We start from the raw sequence: 16,250 nt of genomic DNA, 5'->3' as shown, positions 1-16,250 counted from the left end.
TCATATTTTTCTGCTAGACATAAAGTCAACACAACTTTCATAACCTTAAAAAAAACATATACAAAATTAATATCGGTGAATTACTTTAAAGTCAAAATCTTCGTTGTACTTTTTAATTTAACTTTGTACTCTATGTGGTTGTAAGTTTGATCAAATTTCTCATTTCATATAAGAATTCCAATAGTAAAATGTTAGAGATGGCACATCATCAATACCAATAAATGTTTTTCACTTAACATGCCACGTGTATTGAAGTTAAAATAAACAATAAATAAAATATGTATAAAATCTAGAAAATTTTAAAAACAAAAAAGAAGAAATAAAAAAAGTAAGGGAAATTTTTCTCCTACATAATGGTCACCGATGGTGGCCACCGATTGCATTTTTTTATTTTCATTTTTTTTACTTAATTATTAAGTAATTATTTTAAAATGAATTGATATTTTTTATTTTTTAAAAAAAAATATTTAAAAAGTTTTAAAAAAAATTAAAAAAAAAATTTTTTTTAAAAAAGGAAAAAGACAAAAAAGTTTTGCCTATTCTGTGGTTGGTTTCTGTGGACTCCTTCTGTGGGATTAGCACTATCCAAAAATTAAACCTATTCGGCTGCCTTCTTTTTATTTAAAAATAAATAAATAATTTTTTTATTTACTTAGAGAATTCAGATTCTGATTTTTAATAAAATTTATTGTTTTTGAAAATCTGGAATTTAATTTTTGCATACTATTTATTTTAGTTTATTAAAATTTTACTATGTGGCATATCAGTATCATACCACAATAGCATATTCAATAGTTTATAACAGAGTTTGAACGGAGTTACTAAAACTACAAGAAATTAAATGGCACATTATGTGTCAAAACAAATTTTAAAAACATAAAAATCATAAAATAAAGCATTAAGAAACTTATAAAATACAGAATTAAAATAGAGTTATTCCCAACGATTGCCACAAATTTAGGGCCACAACAGAGCGCTTCAAGTCTTCAAGATGGGGATGGCTGGTGGTGGAAGACTCGCATTCACATTGGATTCCTATAAATCTCTCTAAAATTTAACTAAAAACACATTTTTTTAAAATATTATTCTAAATTTTACTCATCTTTCAAAAATTTCTTACATCGCATTCCTTATTATTTCTCTATTCTATTAAATAATATTTTTCTATTCTTTATTTATTATTTTTTTCTCTTACTTCCATTTACAAACTTTATTACTAACTCTTTTATCTTTTTCCGTTTGTTTTCAACTATCACCTTCTACCTAATTTCGTAAACACTTATCCAGATTTTTTTTTCTGAGTAAAATAATAATTTTGAAATTATTATAATATTAAAAATAATAATTTTTTAAATATGTGCATTTTGCAGCGCAATGGTATTTGTAATGGATAAATAAAATTCAAGATTATGGTTTTGTCCGAAATGTAACGATAATATTATTTTGGCCTTTGTCTAAAGATAACATTTTTTGTCTTTTATATAACGGTAATATTTTTTGTTCTATAACTAATGGTAATAATTTTGAACGTTTTCCTAGCGGCCATATTTTCTCTAACGGTAAAATCTTTGTGTATAATTAAGAGGACTTTTAGTTCCATTCACATTTTCAGCAACGTAACTCTCATTTCATCTTAAGAGAAATTTCATCCCAACAAATAAAGAATCAACAACAAGAACTAGAAAGGCAACAACTAGTGAAGCCATCCATCACAACAATGGGAAAGCAAAACCAAGTGTAAGCTTACCCAAACTAAAAACAAAGAAGCAGATATAAGTAAAATTCGTAATATTGTTTCCTTATTCGATTATTAACTCTGAATTTAAAAAAAGTTACCAAAGTTCACAACTCACAAAAGTTATGATTTTTAACTCTAAATTTAGAAAAAAGTTACCAAAACTTATTCATATAAAAAAATGGCAAGCTCACTTGAATATATAATCCAAGCACATAAGCATGTGAGAATTTCATAGAATCATACATGTCGAGCTAAATTGAATAAACCTAAGAAAGTACATAAAACATGAATTTCACAAGTAGTAGAAGAAAATGGCAAGCTCATTGATTTTAACTATTACATCAGCATCTTGAATTACACATAGAGTGAAATGGCAAGCTAGATTGGATAAATTACACAGCAATTACACAAAACAGAAATCAAACAAGCATTACAATCAACATGGCCAGGTAACTGATAGTGAAACAAAGTACATTAGAGTTGCATGTAAAATTCTTCATAGAAATCGAATGGCAAGTTAGATTAAATAAATTAAGACATAAACTTCACAAAACAGAAATCAAAGAAGCAGTAGAATTAGATGGCTTGGCCATTGACACTGAAAGAAAGCATAAGCATGTCAAATTCGTAGCACACTGAAATGATAAAGCTAGATTGAATAGTAGAATGCATAAATTTCACAAAACAGAAATCAAACAAGCAGCGAATCTGTATGGGTTGGTCATTGAAACAAAGCATAAGCATGTCAATTTCATCGCACACAGAAATGACAAAGTTAGATTGAATAGTAGAAGCCATAAATTTGACAAAACACAAATAAAAAAATGAGTGAATCTGTATGGGTTGGTCAGTGATAGTGAAACAAAGCATAAGCATGTCAAATTCGTAGCACATTGAAATGACAAAGCTAGATTGAATAACTTTACACATAAATTTCATAAAATAGAAATCAAACAAGTAGTATTTTGTGATGGGTTGGTCACTAATTTTACAATTTTTTTCCTAAACCTATACAAAAATCATCATTGTTGAAGCCCTAGAAAAGCATACACATAAACCATTTTAGTTTAGTGGGCTAGGGTTTTTGACATCTACATCAAGATTCAACAATGGAGTTACAGAGACTCAAAATGATAGAGCACAAATAAAATTGAGCATAAAATTTCTCTCAGAGTTGACTGCATGAGAGATAGGGATTGTGTGTGTGAGAATGAAACAGTTACCTATCGTGGAAAATGTCAGAGGGGATGTCGTCGATGGACGAGTGCGAGTGAGAGCCAATAGCTACTAGGGCGCAAGGGGCAGTGAACACGGGAGGGAAAGAGAGAAAGGCAAAGGGAAAAATAATTAAAAATGAGAAATGAGATATACAGATGGGGAACCATTGTAGCACGTGTAGCATAAATCCTAAAGTAGGGAACCAGATGGGAGGACGAAATTCAAGTTTTCCCCAAACTGCATCTCAACATTTGGAGAATAAGAAAATATAAAGAGCTGGAAGCCATTGCTCTTAGCCACATATTTTTTTTTAAAAAATTTATATTTTGAAATTTTAGTATTTTCTTTAGGTTTGAATTGTTTAAAATTTTAAAAGTTTAAGTTTTTTAAAATCTGTTGGCTTCTTTTACTTTTAGTTTTTTGACATGTCTTTATTTTAGACTTTACTATTTATTTTTAATATTTTCTCAATTTAAAATATTTTTTAATATTTTTAATTTTTCTATCAAGGCGTGGTATATTTGACATGTTACATTAACGTAGTTAATAGTTTATTAACTGATTTGACCAATATTAAAACTGAATAAAAAGTTCAATTACGACTTACAAGGAGAAATTTAATTTTGAGGTAAATTACAGAACTAATTTTGTATTTAATTCTAATTTTAAAGTATATAAATAAAAATTTTTATTTATATATATATTTTATAGTCAATATAGTAGTCAATCTTATTGAACTTAAATATGGCATTCAGCCATTACAAGAGGTTTAATACATTCAGCAACACAATCAATATCTAGTAGTTTATGTTCTAAATTCACTACTGTTTCACATAGTTGATGGGCAACACCATTCATTTCTCTCTTAACATGCTGTATTTTCCAGAAGATTGATGAAGTCTTAAATAAGGCACTCCAGTTTCCCAGTAGGGGAATCACACCTCTTAATTGCATGGACAACTTAACTATAATCACCTTCAAAGATTATGGAGTCGAGACCCAACTCTTGGCAAAATAAAACAGTAGTGAGTAATCCTCTTGCTTCTGCCATCACAAGATCAGTGCAAAATAATCTTGCTTGCATCAAACTTGCCAAAACAGAACCATCAACATCTCTTATCACTACACAAACACCAATCTTGTTAAAATCAGTTCTTACTGCCACATCCCAATTTACTTTCACCCAAGGTGATGGGGGTGTTTCCCATTGAGTAGCAGGCAAAGGGTTCTAAGTTCCTAACCCTACTGGCTTTGATCTTGCATTGCAATAATCCTCAACAGCTTTAACTGCATTACCATAGAGCACATAGGGAGATTGAAAAGGACCATCATGAATTAGTGTGTTTCTTCTAAACCAAATGAATTGAGCTAGGGTGGCAAATAACACCAGATCCTAACTTAATAATTTGTCAAACAGCTGCTCAAAAACATAAAAGAAACTGGGTTCTTGAATGTTTGCCTTTTGAATAGACTTGGAACACAATAACCATACATCCTTAGCAGAGGGACATGTCCATAAAATATGGGTTGATGTTTCATCTTCAAGCATGCAAACAGGACAACAATAATCAGTAATCACCTTCCTCTTACATAAATTAACTCGAGTGGGCAATGAATCTATGTAGGCACTCCAAATAAACTGTTTAACAGCATTTGTTGTTTGTAAGGACCAAAGCCTCTTCCATAAAAACTCTTGTGCTCCATTAGTTGAAGATTCACCATTATAACTTGCTCGGAGTTGTTTATGCAAGTGGTAAGCACTTCTCACTGAGAAATGCCCAGAGACAGTTCCTTTCCATATCAGTTTATCAGCAGTAGGCAGAATACTAATAGGCAACTTCAGTATCTCCTTAACATGTTCCTCTTGAAAAATTGTTTAGAGTAGATCCATATATCCACCACCTCATGTAAGCATCAATAAGATCAACTATCACTGCATTTTCATGAAGAGTAGACACAGGAGATTGAATCTTGCATGAAGAGGCTTTATTCAACAATTTATCCTTCCATATTTTGATCTGGGTGCCATCACCCACTCTCCACATAAGGCCTTCCTCAACCAGAGGAGTAGAGTGAGAAAGACTTCTCCATAAGTATGAGGGCCTTGGACCTAGACCAGCATGTGAAAATGATGTGTGTGGAAAATATTTAGCTTTAAGTATCCTACTTGGCAATGAATAAGGAAACATTCTCAACCTCTATATCTGTTTTGCTAAAAGGGCTATATTAAAACTGTGTAGGTCTCTAAACCCCAAACCCCCACAAGATTTCCCTACACATAAGGATTCACAGCTTGTCCAATGGATCTTTGACTGATTTTCCTGATGAACCCACCAAAATTTTGCAAAACATGAATGTAGTTTATAGCATAGTATTTTTGGAAGTAAGAAAACACTCATACTATAGGTAGGCAGTGCCTACAGTACTACCTTAATAAGAATCGTTTTCCCTGCTTTTGTTATCTAGCCTCTTAATCACCCTTTCAACTATACCATTACAGGCCCTTGTTTTGGATTTCCCAACAATAGATGGAAGGCCTAAATACCTGTCCAAGTTAGTAGAAGCTTGTAAACCAACCACCTCCATGATGTGTCTCTTTGTTGCTACCTTAGTGTTTCTGCTGAAAAATAAGGAGGTTTTGTCTTTGTTAAGCTTTTGGCCAAATGCAGCTTCATAGACACTAAGAATGTGATTCAAATGGACCCACTCATGCATATTAGTTTGACAAAATAAGAGGCTATCATCTACAAAAAATAGACGATTCAATTTGATTTGGCTTCGAGCAATTGGTACACCAGTCAAGCCTTTATGTTGTTCTGCAGCATACAGTTGAGAACTTAAAGTTTTAGCACAAAGAATAAAAAGATATGGAGATAAAGGACAACCTTGCCTGAGGTCCCTTTCAGGTTTAAAGCAATGTTGAGGAATACCATTTACCAAAACTGAAAAGGTTGAGGTAGAAATACATGACAGAATCAACTCAACCCATTTGGCATTAAACCCTAGTTTCAACAAAACAACTTAAATGAACCCCCATTCCACCCTGTCATAAGCCTTACTCATATATAATTTTAAAGTCATAAATCCTTTTTGCCCATGGAGTTGTGTATTCATGGTATGAAGAGTTTTATAGGCAACCATGATATTATTAGTGATCTATCTACCAAGCACAAAAGCACACTAGTTTGATGAAATGAGAAAAGGTATAATAGATTTCAATATGTTAGTTAGCATCTTTGTAATGATTTTATAAAGCACATTGCTTAAGCTTATGGGTCGATATTCAGAGACATTCTTTGGATTTTTGGACTTGGGAATTAATACCAGATAGGTGTAATTGATGGTTTCATATTTGCATGAGAATTGAGAAATGAAAGAATAGTTTGACAAACCTCATTACCACCACATCCCAATTGTCTTGATAGAAACAGGCACTATATCCATCTAGTCCAGGGGCTTTATATGGTCCCATTTAGAAAACAATTGTCTTAATATCCTCTTCTGTAAAGTCCTGAAGTAAATCTTCATTCATAACAGAAGATACTTTAGGTGAAAGATCATGAAGGCAAGCATCAATTTGAGAAGGATTAGAAGAAGTAAACAAATTCTGATAGAAATGAGAAAAAGCAAGGCCAATCCTAGTTGTAGTATTGCACTGAACTCCATCCTTATCTTCCACTTGTACAATTTTGTTTCTTTTTTATCTTTGGCTAGCACTCAAGTGAAAAAATTTGGTGTTTCTATCACCATTTTGTAACCAATGAACTTTGGCCCTTTGTTTCCATTTTAAGTGCAAACTCTTTTGAAGTATGGAAATTTCTTTCTGCAACTTGTTAACTTTTGATACTAAGGCTGCTGTAAAGATTATTCTGAATCCTTTCAAGTTGGCACATTTTCTCCCTTAGATGCTTATCAGAAACTAGATATTTTGAATTAGCCCATCGTCTAACAGAATTCATGCAACAAGCAAGCTTATTAGATAGAGAGGATAGATTATCAGATACTCCACCAGACTACAACCAAACAGTTTTAATAGCTGCACTATAATCTCATAAGAAGCCCATTTGGCTTCAAATCTACCTGCCCTCTTCAATGGACAAGAAGAGCCATGGTTAATTGTTATAGTCATGAGAAGGGGGTAATGATTAGAAGTAACAAAAGACAGTAGTCTTATATCAACCATACCAAATTTCTCACACCAAACAGAAGATGCCACTGCCCTATCGAGTTTCTCCTTAGTGAAGGAAGAATCTGATCTGTTATTAGACTATGTGAATTTCCTTTTAAAAAACCTTAGATTATAAAGTTGACCATCATCTAATACATCCTTAAAAAGGGCAATCTATTTCTCACTCCTTGCTGCACCCCCTCCTTATCACCTTGAAATAGGATCTCATTGAAGTCACCAAGACAAAGCCACAAATCAAAACTCAGAGAGTTAAGATGCCTTAAAATGTTATAGCCCTCTACTCTTTTTTCAGTAATGGGATGGTCATAAAAGCATGTGAGCATCCATGGAGGTTTTGGAGAAATGCTGTCAACCCAACAATGAATATGCCTTTGAGAATAACTTTGGATTTCTAATGCACAATCAGACTTCCATAATAATGCTAACCCACCACCACGACCCAACCCCTCAACTAGAAACATACTAGTAAAACCAAACAAATGCTTCAAACAGTCCATCTTATTCTTATGTAATCTAGTTTCCATAAGAAATAAGATATTTGGCTTTTTGTCCTTAACCATAAGGTTAAGGTCATGAACTGTCCAATGGTTGTCAAGTCCTCGGCAGTTCCAACTTAAATGCGTCATTTCTCTTGACAAGGCCGAGAATCAGCCTCCGCAAATATTTTCACATTTCTTAGTTTCCTTTCAAACAACATTTTATCCTCAATGCTACGGTTGCCAGTAGGCAAAAACTTCCTCTTTCTAGTTGCCAAGTAAGTATCAGAATGAGCAATGGCTTTATTATTAGCATTTTTAACCTTATTCTTCAGTTGATGCAATGAATGAGATAGAATAAAGATACCTTTCTATTCAGAGACATCCACCAAACCAGTACCAACCCCATCATCAGCAAATGGGGACTTCAACAAGAGACTCATCAATAGATGGAGAAAGAATATCATGTTGCAGTGCAGGACCAATCTTGGAAGAGATGACAGTTGTTGCAGTTGTAGCAGTTACAATTGTAGAATTGATGATCACAAATGGGCAGCCAATCAACATGTCTTCTACATCTTTCTTAGAATGACACGTGTTATTCACGCCCCCAACTGTCTCATTAATGTCATTGCAGTTACCAGAAGGAGATAACTGATTTGTTGCATCAGAGGATGAAGATATTTTTGAAAATCCAGCAATGAATTTCCCCCACCCCCCTCTTGTAGCAGTAGATGAAGCATGCATCTATGTACCATATTGCATGGTAGAAGTAGCTTATGTCTTGTTCAAACAACCAACATTGCCATGCATAATAACACCACAAGAAAAGCAAAAATGTGGCAATCTCTCATACTTAAAAGGCACAAATACATGATGTTCTTTTAGTGATAACATAGTACATTTTGCAATGGGTTTGAAAAGGTCAATCTCAACAAGAATACACATATATTGTCCCTAACCGGTTCCATGTTCATCAACCTCCACATGAATTATGTTCCCAATCATTCCACCAATTCTAGAAGCCACATTATAATTCATGCACCCAAGAGGCAAATGATGTAGTTGCACCCAAAGATAAGCATGAGAGAATACTAATTTAGTGGGAGGAGTAAGTCCATCAAAGAACTTTAGACAAATCAGATTCTGATCAAAGAGCCATGGTTGTCATCTCATATTCTTTGCAAATCATGTTCAGAACAAAATTCCAAGAAAAATAGATTCATACCCACTTCAACAATACAAATAACTGCACCAACTTTCCAAACTTTAAGCATAGTTATCTTAAAGGCCTCACGATTGATTCTCCTTCAGTCATGATCTTCCCCACGAGACAGAATTGGCTTTTCGTTAAAGTTTGTTCAACATCATTATCCAAGACTACAACACCCTCCTTTTCAATAGTCGTTAGACTAAATTTATTCCAATACGAAATAAAGTCTTCAGCCATGTTGCCAAACGAAGACAAAACATAAAAAGATGACAATTACAGACAAAACACACTACCTACCACTCAAGAGTGAAGGCATAGACTTTCTTCTTAAAAAGCAACAGAAAGAAACTTGAAAGAAAACTTCTAGAATATAACTGCTTCTTTAATCGTCGGATCTCCAACTTAGCCCAAATTACGTGACTATGATGCCTCGCTATTTATTTAAAAAATTGTAAGCTATTTTAATTTTTTTTAATGATACTAGATACAATATCAAAAGCGTGCAAGACCTATGCACTTTCAAAGTTGGTCTACTATTTCAAGTGGAAAAATAGTTTCACTGCATTTGAGACCTAGACTGATTGGTTTGGCAAGTGGAATGAAACACAAAATTTTCATATCATCTCATCTTATTATTATAATTTTTTCAAATTCTTACAAAAATATAATAAATAATTTTAACTTTTTTAAATTTTAAAATAATAATAATATTTAAAAAAATAATATTTTAAACTTTCTTTTAAAATAAAACTTTTTTATCTCCTTATCCATACCTACGAATGACTTCTACAAAATTCTTACACATCTGTCCTGACCAGAACATTCCCCTACGGGCCTACCACCCTCCTTTTCTTTTCCATTTCCATAGGATCGCACCCTGAAAAAGAACATGTTTTTAACGCCCCTTGATCTCCGGGACAAACATGTTTGTCCGATCTCGTTAACTTCCTGTACGTCTTGTTTCGTTTTGTGAACTGCCACTGTGCCACACTTGATGACTTGCGTAGGATTCCACTTCAGCGCGCTTCATCCATGGGTTCACTCCCAAATTCATTCAAGCCTAACAAACGCCTCAAAAGAATATGACAATCTCTATGACACTCTCTCTCCCTTATCCTCTCTCTGTGTGTTCTCTTCCAACTTATCCAAGCCCTCAACGTTTTTCTTTATATATGAATATGATTCGTGAGCAATTTGACTGGATCTTCCATGCACGAAATCGCTGGGCTTTTACCAAATGCCTCTACAAGCTCACCTCATATGAATTCTCACATTCTGATTATAACCCATTCTTTCTACATTATTGCAAAAAAGAAGAAAAAAAATCGTATTTCTCTGCTTGCTGATTCCAGATGAGGATTCTTCTGCGCCGCTCATTTTCCTCCAATCGCCTTATCGGTAACGCCACATACACTTTTATAGTCTTTTTCAATGTTTTATGCAATTATTCTGTGTTCTGTAGTTTTATGCCTTTAAATTTATTGAACTTTTAGATGAAACTAGAATAAAGAAGGAATTATACTGACCAACTAGCAAGCTCTCTTTGTTTTTCGTCATGAACGATTCTGTTTTGTATTGTTTAATTAAAAGATAACCTTACTCCTTGCTAAAGTTTCCACTTTAATTATCTCTTAGGCTATTTAATTCCCCGAGTTTGATGTGGAACTTCTTTTTTTTTCTTTGCTGAATTTCTGAGTGTGGAACTGATAGTGATACTTGATGCACCTAATGTGTTAATGTTCCAAAGCAAATTATGTTTCCTCCGATTTGTTTCCACAGATTCATCCATGAAGAAAAGTGATAACGAAAATGTTCCTTCTAGGGATCGGAGAGCTTACAAGTCTACATTTTCTGTTGATTTTCACGTCGTTGTTCTCCCCATAATTTCATTTTCCACAGTACGTCTTCTCTTGTAGTGAACTTATTGCTTGGTGTTAGTTTGTGTTTGTTTGAGGAGAAAAATGCTGTTCTTCCAACTATTCTTTGGTTAGCGTTTGTGTTATTGATGTCCGATTGCCTATTAAAATCTTTTGTTGCATATATGTAAGTTTAATTTCCCGTTTCATAATTATGACTTGATAGGTTCTAGCTGGTTGAATGCATATATGGACAGTTTTGTGACGGTATTACTGTTTTCCACCGTGGCTGCCAGAAGGTAAAACTTTTAGCACATGCTTGTCTTACTGTACTTGCTTTTCACTGGGGAAGTCATTTACATGAGACCATGATGTCAAAGGATATCGTATAAGTGGCTGAGTGTGTAATTCTTTTTGAGCCATTGGCATATAATTGACTTCTATACGCCATATGCTAAGAAAAATTTCGTTGTCCTTTAATACAGATCTGGTTCTCATTCCCCTTTTGAAGGAGTGTCCATTCCCTTAAGACAATGCTTTCATCATACCGGGTTTTTGTGGTATGCAATCTCAAATCTGTCTTTGTAGTTTAAGCTCGACTATTCTGTCCTTTTGGATTTACTTTTGATTCGTGTTGGTGGAACCATTTTCTGTAGATAATTCTAACGCACTTGTGAGTCTTGGCAGTTGATTTTAGAATAATTCCTAGAAAGTATGCAAAGATGGAGACTTATGGTATTAGTTTTATAAGATCTTGCAAGCCAAGTACAAGTTTATTTAATGCTGTTATCAATCATTTTTCTTATTATTGTAAATAAATTTCATTTTGGAGTGGAACAATATGTTCTTCATAGATTTGTTTAAGGTGTTATTTGCGGTTCATAACTGTTCAAAATGGACATCTCCAAATCTGTTAGTGTATCCCTCAACATTGGGAACAAAAATGTCCTCAAAGAAGCTATGAATTTATAAGTGCAACAAACAAAAACTGAAAGAAGGAAAATCAAACCAAATAGGTTGGTGATTGTTTGCCTGCTCCTGTGGCTGCGTGAGATGGGTTTCCATTGGAATATGGCATGCTTGGTGATATGATTTTTCATGGCATGGTATTACATGAAACATTTAATGAAAGAAAGAATTAAAGTCAAGTTAGACTTTGTTGCTTGTAACTTGGATTAAAGTCAAGTTAGACTTTGTTGCTTGTAACTTGGCTTGCTAACCTATGGCTGGAAAACTGAAACAATCCTTCTGGTTCACGCTGCAATATTTCTTAGTTAGTTGGACAGAAATTGGATGTGACAATAATAACAGAGCAAACTACAAGGTGGTCAAAAAGTTACTAATGAAAGTGGTCAACATGCCATTTTTTTATAACAGGTCGACACACCAAATTTGGTCAAATAGTAGTTGCATATGCTGTAATTTACACATAATTTGTTTTGTTTTTTTTTATATTCATCATTGGCAAGGGTGTTTCTGTAACACTAACACCCCAATGAAAGAACCAAGTCACATGGCCTATACTCCAAAATGACTAGTCAATGATACAATTAGAGTCCCATTGGAATATTATAAAGAGTAAGAACTTGTCATTCCCAAGTAATGTGAAATCACATACACCACCTACCCTTGTTACTTATCAGAATGGGGTTTCACAATCTTTCCCCTTATATTCTCGACATTCTTGTTTGGCTAGTCTGTCGTAAGTGGCACGGCTCAAGTCCCACATTTCTGGTTGAGATAGGTTCTGATACCATTTGCAATGTCCCAATGGAAGACCCAAATCACATGGCCTATACTCTAAAAGAACTAGTCAATGATACGATAGGAGCCCCATTGAAACATTATAAAGAGCAAGAACTTCTCATTCCCAAGTAATGTGGGATCTCATATACCACCTACCCTTATCACTTATTAGAATGGAGTATCACAGTTTCACCTGCAGGTTTTGTCCAATCCAGCTGAGAGATATAATAAAGGCAAACCATAGATGGGATTAATGTAACAGACCCCAAAAAAATCATTTGGTGTAGTTTTCTCTTCATTGAGCATTCTGATGTTGCATTTTGAATTTGTACTAAAAACCTGCTGCATCTGAATTCTCTGCACTCTTCAGTGGCTCTTGTTCTTTTATTATATTCTTTTGAGCTCCTTCAATTTGCTTGTTAGACAACTCTATCAGGCTTTTATACTATTTCATAATTTATATTTGATATGGACTGAATTGCTCAATCATAGTGAAACCAATAGGAAAGAGCTTAAGAGAATTAAGTTCTTAATATGATTTTTGAAGTAATAGATATCCCAATATTTTCCCATAGTATGTTTCGATTCTGGAGTACATAGGTTAGACTGTTATATTGCTAGTGCTTTTCATTAGTGCTTACAGGCTCTCTCTCTCTCTCTCTCTCTCTCTCTCTCTCTCTAAATAGTGTGGTGGTTTTCTTTTTGCTTGATATGTACATTTGTTCTTTTGTGTTTATAACTTGTAATAACCGAAGTTGCTCTATGAATTAATTAGATTTAATTTCTAGTCAGATGGATCTTGGTGTTGGCTGTATCGTAGCTGCAAATGCATTAATTTGATGAAAATCACGAAATATCTTGTCTATGTAAGTCCTATGATGCTTTCCTTCCTTTGAAATTTTGGAACCACTTTCTCAATATAAATATATGGAGGAGAAACTTGGCCGTCTAAAGAGAAAAAGGGTAATCATTCTCCATGCCATGTTTCAACAGTACTAGATCCACTTAAGGCACAGGTTTCTTTAACTAAGAAATTAATTTTGAGATATGATATTGCTGCAAAGTGGCTGATTTTATCTGAATTGGTTGAGTTTATCAATCTAATTTGCCTAGCAAAGAAGTGATGCTGTCCTCCATCAGATTACGTCAGTTAGGAACTTATGATGCATCTCTGCCCAAAGCAGATTACTTCATTTCCCTTTTGGCTGGAAACCTGTTCTTTTTGTGCATCCTTTGTTTCAAAGACATTCAGTGGCAAAAATGACATTTATGACTTTTTTGTTTCTCTGAGCTTTTGGGATTGGAAGATTGCACTTCAATCTACCAATCCACTAATCATTCTAGGTTTTGTTCTAATTGATTCTACAGCAGGCATGGGCTATCAGGTTGATTTTTTTTTTTTTTATCTTATGTTACTGAGTTTGCCTCTAATATAGAACAGATGTATGCTGAAATTTTTATCTTATTATTTTTCACGAAAATATGTTGTGTTTTTTATATAACTCTAATTCCTGCTTCCTACACTCTAACTAGAACTGTGAAAAAAAGATAGGAAAAGATTTCCTCTCTTAACTTGAATGATTGGACATATGACTCAGCACTGGTGATATCCTTGTTTAAGTTTGGGCTCATAGTTATGTTATTGGTCAAAAGGAGACTGGTTACCAAATAAGGTTCAAGTGCATGATAAATGGGGATAACAAACAATCCAAGCATCAGCTTTAAGTTAAGACATTACAAAAGCATGAGAGTGAAAAAAGAAAAAGGCATCCTGTGGACTACATCTTCAGCTGGTAATTCTATGAATTGGTTTCCTTCTGTTTGCCAAATGGAAATGCCCAACCTACTCACAAGATAACTGTAATCATTAGAGTGAGCTGTACTGATGGGCTCTGTCTGACAGGTTGCTCTGTAGTAGTAGTGGGACACCTTGAGCATTGAATTTGGTATTGAAGAAGAGATAAAAAAGGCTCTAAAGCTACGGTTATGAATTATGCTATTTACAAACCTGGTGTGTAATATACCACTTACCGTGAGACTGATTATATTCATAAAAAATTCCAAAGTACCAATATCTTTTTGTGTAAGCTGATTTGGCAGGCTTCCACATAAGTGGTGTGTCAATAAAGAATCTTGCAAATAGATATATTCTAGTTAAAATATGTGGGAAGGGATATCCTCATATAAGACAACAGTGCCACAATGATCTTTGACACAAGGGTTAATGGTGGAAAGATTGTTATGAATTCAACCAGGGATAGATCTAGATATCTTCGTGGCAAATCAGACCATCAAGTCCAAAATTTGCAAACCAGCAAGAAGATTTGCGACATAATTTTCCAGGAGTAGCCTTAAGATAGCTAGTTAGAATTAGGATTATGACTATGGCATTGGATGTTATAATCTGAGTCACGTGCATAGGAGTGCAAAGGAGAGGCCATTAAGATTTCAAGTGCTTTTGAGTTGTTAGATAAGCAACTCAAAGTTGGAGGCACCCTCAAATTGGGTCTGATTTTGTTGAACAGTCGGTCCACACTCCAAAACCTGATTGAGAGACCTTTTTGAGAAATCGTTCAAGGCCTTTCTTACAAGTTTCTCAAGCTGGAACTGATTATGGATTTAAGATAGGAGTTGTAATGAGTATTGACCCTAGCATTGGAACTTATTATGCTCTTAACATTTATCCCATGGAGACTTGTCCTCATCTCAAGTTGTATTTTGTCTAAGAGTTTTGCTTTTGCTGAGTTGGATCTAACTGCCAAGCCTCTTCTATTTTGACTTATTGACACCTTTTTAACTGATCAGATGTGTTTTCCTATTACCGGTGGACCCCATAAGAAGTTCCTATAGTATGTAAAAATCATTGTGAATTTTATTGGGGAAATTATATATTTACACCCCCCCCCCCCCCCCCCAAAAAAAAAAAAACCATTGTTTTCTTTTTTAATTTGCACATAAAACTACCGTAACTGTCAACTTGTACCATCAGCTAAGATCTGAAGTAATTTAGGATGCAGATTGAAAAAAAAAAAAGGTAACAGCTCCAACACCACCCGCCCCGCCCCCCCCCCCCCCCCCCCCCCCCCCCCCCCCCCCCCCCCCCCCCCCCCCCCCCCCCCCACCAACCCCCGGCGGTTCTTCTTTGCTTAAGGGAAACTGAAGCACTGCATGACATGTATTAGTATGGGTGTGAACTGACCAACCATGGTATCAATTTACCTTCAATGTTTCTGACCTTGTCAACAATGAAATCAATCCTATTTGTTTCTTCCTCCATGGATAATGAGTAGACCCAACTATTTTTCCGGGGCATATGTGATCAGAATTTGGAATAGGCTGAAGTCTTCCCTCTTCCTAATATTCTAGGGGAAAAGAATATTTTGGCTTTCCTCTGTTAATGTATGGACATTGGATTCACAAGAGATATGAAGGACTTGGTTCGTGATAATGACACATGGTGAACAAGTTATAATAAAAATGGATTTGTAAATGAAGTGAACGTTTGAGGAAAAGGGGCCAGTTTTGGATGCTCTAGATGGTTTCCAATCCTTTTCTATTGTAAATTTTTCAGTAAGAGATTAGAGAAACGCTATTTGAATGATGAAAAAATGAAAGAGTGAAACACCTGGGCAAATACCTCTAGAAGGAAAGAAAAGACTCAGAATGATTGCCATGAGTTTCAATACCTATGGATGAGGAGGATAGGCAGGACATGATGGTCCAATTCTCAGGAAAATCAAGGGTGCAAACTAGCGTGTTTGACAAAGCTCCATTCAAGCCTATCAATAGCTTTCTCAAGGTCAATATAGACTAC

This window comes from Juglans microcarpa x Juglans regia, chromosome 6D (assembly GCF_004785595.1).
Source record: "Juglans microcarpa x Juglans regia isolate MS1-56 chromosome 6D, Jm3101_v1.0, whole genome shotgun sequence".
NCBI lineage: Eukaryota > Viridiplantae > Streptophyta > Magnoliopsida > Fagales > Juglandaceae > Juglans > Juglans microcarpa x Juglans regia.
The sequence above is the reverse complement of the archived record's forward strand: the minus strand, read 5'-3'. Positions refer to the sequence as shown.